General features: G+C 34.2%; 1 non-coding gene across 1 annotated transcript; it reads right to left on the minus strand.

Moving 5' to 3' along the window:
- Nucleotides 1-6,292: 6,292 nt before the first annotated feature.
- Nucleotides 6,293-6,411, minus strand: LOC111732037. Its single transcript, XR_002777403.1, has one exon. It is a non-coding gene; the product is annotated as a 5S ribosomal RNA (ribosomal RNA).
- Between the last annotated feature and the right edge of the window lie 1,030 nt (nt 6,412-7,441).

Genomic DNA, 7,441 nt, shown 5'->3' on the forward strand with positions numbered 1-7,441 from the left:
GAATATACAGCCAGTAAGTAGTGAAGCAAACATTTGAACCCACAATCAGGCTCCAGAATCCATGCTCTTATTCAGCCATGATTGCTCCAGAGAAAGTGAGAAGTTGGTAGGCAAGGCCTGTAGGCTAACGGAATACTGAGCATGGGACCAGTACCCCTTGCAAAGCTCCTTCTCTTGTCTACCCAGCACTGCCTGAACTCTTTTCATGGACATCCATCCCAGGGCTCCAGGCCCCAATCTAGTCCATTCCAGCATCTCTTTTATCCACATCCTCATCCTCATCCTTCTTTTTCCTTCCCCAATAAACCCTGAGATCCATTCAAACCAGTGCCCAAATTATTCGTTATCAGAAATCTACCTCTGCTTTCCTTTCTTCAATCATTCTTATGTTGAGATGACATAGTTGCCTGCACTCAATCATGATCAGCCTCCTGGAGGAGCAGTCTCCTTCCTACCTAAAATAGTCCAAATCTTCTACGTAGTGAAGAACATAAAACTGTAGTTTCTTGGAGGCAAGTTGAATAACCATATCCTAAATTATCTTCCTCACTAGACCCTTAGGACTTACTTGGTCACCCTGTCGCTTCAGGACCTGCCAAGAAGTAGGTGCTTTATTTATTTTATAAATGAATTGATAAGAACAAATATGTTTTGAAGGGTTACTCTGTGCCAGGTACTGTTCTAAATGCTTTACAAGTATTAGTTCATTTAATCCTTACAAAACTCCATAAGGCAGGATAATAACAACCTTATTATTATCTCAGTTTTACATGTGGGAAAATGGAATAAGTAATTTGTTCAAAATCACAGAGCTAATAACTGGTAGAGTCAACTGTACTACTCTTGACAGAAGGGAAGGAAAGAAGGAAGTGGGGAGGGGAGAAAAGAGGGGAAAGGAGAGGAGGGAAAAAGAAGGGAGGGGAGGAAGGGAAGGAAAGCACTATAATTTTTATCCCAGGACAAAGCATCCCTCTGCCAAAATGTGAATGTTGCTATTTGGTGGGTCACTGAAAACTTTTCCTACCATAGTGCCTAAAATTCCCACTTTTACATTCATGTCTTTGGATTAAGTTCTCAGATTATGAATGTCCTTCAACAGTATAGCATCAAGACCCAAGCTAGTACTCAGTATTAGCTTAGATAAGTATACATGTTAAAGCACCCTTTGGCAGAGTTCTGAGACTTTGGACCCTCCAACTGTCAAATTTGAAGAAGTGGAAAAGAAAGCAAAGTTAAAGAGTATGGGCAATGCTTCGCCAAAAAAAAAAAAGAAAAAAAGAAAAAAAAAATTTCTGTTTAGATGAGACATCACCTCAGAGGACAGCCCAATAACAAAAATTTTTTCCAGAAAGGATTACAAGAAAAAGCAGAGCTTTTGAAGTAGTTTAATTAGAATCCCAAAACAAACTCTTTATCTATATCACACTGAGGCTTGGGGCCTCCTGCTTCCAGCCTGAGGCTGAGAAACAGAAGTTGGTAAATATTTATTGAAAATAAAAGCCCAGAGAAGAGATAGCAGAATTGTAAGAGAGGAATAACTCAGGGACAAGGTGACAGGAGGAAACAAGGATTAACCATCAAGTCAGCCTTGTGAAAGTCTAGCATAAATTGGTTAGCAAAAGAATGAGAAACTTGGAGGTCAAAGGTTGAGATACCAAACCCAGGAGGTGGCACCAAACTGGACTCAGTCAGGCAAGAGATTTGTTTCTGAGAAGTTGTATGTGAGTCAAACACTGGAAAAGGGAGACATATAAACCTAAAGCTTGCAGATCACTGCGTTGCTGTGGGTTTTCTGAGAAGCAGCCCTGGAGACAAGGATTCAAGAGCAAGTGGTTTATTTGGAAGGTGAAAGAGAAATGAGTAGGGAAGTGAAGAACAGGCTCTTAATAAAGGATGTTATCAGTGAGCTACCACTGTAGACAACTGAAGCTTAATCCCATAGGTATATCTGCAAGTGCTGGAAGCCTGTAAAAACCACACTCCTAAATGCTCAACAATAGAGAATTATGTAAATAATGATATTGATAGGATATGCTTTCAACAAAAAGCCAGAGAGAGAGAAACAGAGAGAGAGAAACAGAAATTTAATAGCAATTATTTACAAGTAAAATTTCAAAGCAAACAAAATTTTTACTTATCTTTCCTTTCTCAGATTTTTTTTGTAATTTTATTCCAATTATAGTTGACATAAAGCATTATATTAGTTTCAAGTGTGCAACATAGTAATTAGACATTCATATACTTTATGAACTGATCATCCGTCTGATACCATACATAGTTATTACAATATTATTTACTGTATTTCTTATGCTTTACATATCCATGACTATTTTTATAACTGGCAATTTGTATTTTTTAATTCCTTTCACCTTTTCCCCATCCCCCTAACCCGCCTCCCATCTGGCAACAATCGATTTATTCTCTACATCTATGAGTTTGTTTCTGTTTTGTTTGTTCATTTTGTTTTTTAGATTCTACATGTGAGATCATATAGTACTTGTGTTTCTCCCTCTGACTTGTTTCCCTTAGCATTATACCCTCCAGGTCCATCCACATTGTTGCAAATGGTAAGATTTAGTTTTTTTTTGTGGCCAAGTAATATTCCATTTTATATATGTACCACACCTTCTTTATCCAACTGTCTATTGATAGGCACTTAAGTTGGTTCTATACCTTGGCTGTTGTAAATAATACTGCAATGAACATAGGCATACATATGTCTCTTTGAATTAGTGTTTTGAATTCCTTTGGATAAATACAAAGTAGAATTGTTGGGTCATATGTAGTTCTATTTTTAATTTTTTGAGGAACCTCCATACTGTTTTCCATAATGGCTGCACCAATTCATAATCCCACCAACAGTGCACAAGTGTTTTGTTTTTCCACCTTCTCATCAACACTCGTTTCTTGATTTATCGTGAGGTAATATCTCACTGTGGTTTTAATTTGCATTTACTTCATGATTAGTGACATTGAGCATCTTTTCATATATCTATCGGCTATTTGTATGTCTTCTTTGGATAAAAGTCTGTTCGGGTCCTCTGCCTAGTTTTAATCAAATTTTTTGGGGGGAGGGTTAAGTTGTATGAATTCCTTATATATTATGGATACTAACCTCTTATCAGATATATCACTGGCAAATATCTTCTCCCATTCAGTAGGTTATCTTTTTTGTTTTAATGGTTTCCTTCACTGTGTAAAAACTTTTTAGTTGATGTAGTCTCACTTGTTTATTTTTTCTTTTGTTTCCCTTGCCTGAGGAGACATATCCAAAAACATATTGCTAAGAGCAATGTCAGAGAGTTTATTGCCTATATTTTCTAAGAGTTTTATGGTTTCAGGTCTTACATTTGAGTCTTTAATCCATTTTGAGTTTATTCTTGTATATAGGGTAAGAAAGTAATCGAGTTTCATTCTTTTGCATGTATCTGTTCAGTTTTTCCAGCACTATTTATTGAATAGACTGTCTTTACCCCCATTGTATATTCTTGCCTCCTTTATCATTAATTAATTATGTAGGCATGGGTTTATTTCTAGGCTCTCTATTCTGTTCTGTTGGTCTGTGTGTCTGTTTTTATCCCAGTACCATGCCGTTTTGATTACTACAGCCCGTAGTAAATATAGTTTAATATCAGGAAGCATGATACCTCTCACTTTGTTCTTCTCTCTCAAGATTGCTTTGGCTAGTTGAGGTCTTTTGGTTCCATATAAGTTTAAGATTTGTTCTGTGGAAAATGTCATTGGTATTTTGATAAGGATTGCATTGAATCTGTAGATTGCTTTGAGTAGTATGGACATTTTGATGATGTTAATTCTTCCTATACATGAACATTTTTGTATCTTCTTCAGTTTCTTTTTTTAATGTCTTACAGTTTTCCAAATACAGGTTTTTTACTTTCTTGTTAAATTTATTCCTAGGTATTTGATTCTTTTTGATGCAATTGTAAATGAGATTGTTTTCTTAATTTCTTTTTTTGTCAGTTCATTATTGGTGTATAAAAATGCAACTGATTTCTAAATATTAATTTTGTATACTGCTACTTTACTGAATTCATTTATCAGTTCTAGTAGTTTTTAGTGGAATCTTTAGGGTTCTCTATATAGTATCATGTCATCTGCGATTAATGACAGTTGGACTTCTACCTTTCCTATTTGGATGCCTTTTACTTCTTTTTCTTGTCTGATTGCTGTAGCTAGGACTTCCAAATCTATGTTGAACACAATGGGTGAAAGTGGACATTCTTTTCCTGTTTTTCATATTAAAGAAAAGGTTTTCAACTTATGTTAGAGTATGATGTTGGCTGTGGATTTGTTAAATATGGCCTTTATTAAGCTGAGGTTTGTTCCCTCTATCCCACTAAGCTGAAAAATTTTATTATAAAAAGATATTGGATTTTGTCAAATGTCTTTTCTACATCTATTGATATAATCATACAATTTTTATCCTTCATTTTATTTGCATAGTGTATCACATTAATTAATTTGTGGATATTGAACAAACCTTGTATCCCAGGAATAAATTCCACTTTATCATTTATGGTGTATCATCTTTTTGATGTCTTGCTGAATTCAGTTTGCTAATATTCTGTTGAGGATTTTTGCATCTATGTTCATCAGGAATATTGGCCTATAATTTTCTTTTTACTTTTTTAATGTCTTTTCCTGGTTTTGTTATCAAGGTAATGCAGGCCTTCTAAAATGATTTTGAGATCCTTCCCTCCTCTTCCATTTTTTGGAATAATTTATGAAAGGTTGGTATTAATTGTTATTTGAATGTTTGGTAAAATTGACCTTTGAAGCTGTCTGGTCAAAGACTTTTTTGTTGTTGGGAGTATTTTTATTACTCATTCAATTTTGTTAGAGGTTATTAGTCTGTTCAGATTTTCTGTTTCTTTCTAACTCAGTCTTGGAATATTATGTGTTTCTAGGAATTTATTCATTTCTTCCAGGTTGTTCCATTTGTTGTCATATAATTGTCCAAAGTATTTCTTTATAGTCCTTTGTATTTCAGTGGTGTTGATTGTTACTTCTCTTTCATTTCTGATTTTATTTACCTGGGCCCTCTCTTTTTTTCTTGATGATTTTCTTTATCTTTTCAAAGAACCAGATCCTGGGTTAATTAATCTTTTGTATTGTGTTTTTAGACTCTATTTCATTTATTTTTGCTCTGATCCCTATTATTTCCTTTCTTCTACTCACTTTGAGCGTTGTCTGTTCTTTTTCTAGTTTCATTAGGTGTAAAGTTTATTTACTAGGTGATTGTTTATTTGAGATTTTTCTTGTTTCTTGAGATAGGTCTGTATTGCTATGAATTTTCCTCTTAGAACTGCTTTAGCTGTGTACACCATGTGGTCAGTCCTGGGAAATGCTCCATGTGCACTTGAAAACAATGTATATCCTGCTGCTTTTTTTTTTTAAATGTTTTAAAAGTATCAGTTAAATTTATCTGATCTAATGAGTCATTTAAGGCCACTGTTTCCTTGTTCAATTCCCCTACTATTACTATATTACTGTTGATCTTTCCTTTTATGTCATCAATATTTGCTTTATATATTTTGATGCTCTTAAGGTTGGGTGTGTAGATGTTTATGAGAGTTATGTCCTCTAGTTGGATTGATCCCTTTATATTTATGAAATGCCCTTGTCTATTGGTATATTCTTTGTTTTAAAATCTATTTTCTTTGATGTAGGTATCGCTACACCAGCTTTTTTTTATTTCTATTTGCATGAAATATCTTTTTCCATCTGTTTACTTTCAGTCTCTGTGTGTCTATCTGAAGTGTGTTTCTTGTAGAGAGCATATGTATGGGTCTTATTTTTTTAATCCATTTAGCCACCTTACATCTTGTGATTGGTGCATTTAGTGCATTTACATCAAAAGCAGTTATTGACAGGTATGTAGTTTTTGCCATTTTGTTAATTGTTTTGTAATTGTTCTTATAGTTCTTCTCTGTTCCTTTTGTATTCTCTTGCTCTCTTCTCTTGTATGTTGGTGACATTTCTGTCATGTTGTATTTGGATTCCTTTTTCTTTATTTCTTGTCTATCTCTTGCAGATTTTCGGTTTGTGGTTACTGTGTTTCATATACATCAGGCTCTGTTTACAGCAGTCTATTTTAAGTTCTTGGTCACTTAAGTTTGCCTACATTCTAAAATAAGTATAATTTTTACTCACTCCTCCATGTGTATGTTTTTATCATTGTTTTTTACTTCTTTTATTTGTGTGTGTGTTTCTTTTTTTATTTTTTTTTTACATTTTTTATTATTTTTATTTTTACTATTATTATTTTTAATGCCTACAGCACCTGATATTCCTAAGTGGTCTCCCATCCAAGTACCAACCAGGTCCGACCCTGCTTAGCTTCCAAGATCAGATGAGATCGGGCACATTCAGGGTGGCATGGCCGTAGACTGTGTGTTTCTGTGAATCCTTTGATTAATTGTTGTAATTACACATGCTCTTTCTACTTTTGTCTTTTAATCCTTGCTCTACTTTTATAGTTGGTTGATTCACTGCTTTTTTAAGTGTCTGCCTTTGTCAGTTAGCATTTTTTTCTTTTCTATATTTTCTTATTCACATTTTTTTGGTGTTTTATTTTCTACTTAGTGAAATCTCTTTAATATTTCTTGTAATACTGGTTTAGTGGTGATGAACTTCTTTAGCTTTACCTTGTCTGGGAAACTCTTTATCTCTCCTTTAATTCTAAATGATAGTCTTGCTGGGTAGAACAATCTTGATCATAAGTCTTTGCTTTTCATCACTTTGAATATTTTCTGCTATTCCCTTCTGGTCCGAAAAGTTCCTCTTGAGAAGTAAGCTGACAGTCTTATGGGCATGCCCTTGTACACAATAAACTGCTTTTCTCTTGCTGCTTTTCAGATTCTCTCTTTGTCTTTAACCTTTGGCATTTTAATTATGATGTGTCTTGGTGTGGGCTTCTTTGTGTTCATCTTATTTGGGACTTTCTGTGCTTCCTGGACTTGCATGTCTATTTCTTTTTCTATGTTAGAGAAGTTTTCAATCATTACTTCTTTAAATAGATTTTCAATCCCTTGCTTTCTCTCTATTCCTTCTGGTACCCATATGATGAGAATGGTGGTATGCTTGATGTTGTTCCAGAGGTTCCTCAAGCTGTCTTCACTTTTTAGATTTTTTTTCCCTTTTGTTGTTCAGATTGAATGTTTTTTGCTATATTGTCTTCCAGATCACTTACTCAATTCTTTGCTTTATCTAATCTGTTGTTCCTTTCTAATGTATTCTTTACTTAAATTATTATATTCTTCATTTCTGACTGGTTCTTTTTTATGGTTTTTATCTCTTTGTTGAGGTTCTCAATGAGTTCATTTATTCTACTCCTAAGTTCATTGAGCATCCTTATAACCAGTGCTTTGAATTCTGTATCTAGTAGCTAGTTTGTCTCCATTTTGTTTAGTTCTTTTTT

This window comes from Pteropus vampyrus, unplaced genomic scaffold (genome assembly GCF_000151845.1).
Source record: "Pteropus vampyrus isolate Shadow unplaced genomic scaffold, Pvam_2.0 Scaffold420, whole genome shotgun sequence".
Taxonomy (NCBI): Eukaryota; Metazoa; Chordata; class Mammalia; order Chiroptera; family Pteropodidae; genus Pteropus; species Pteropus vampyrus.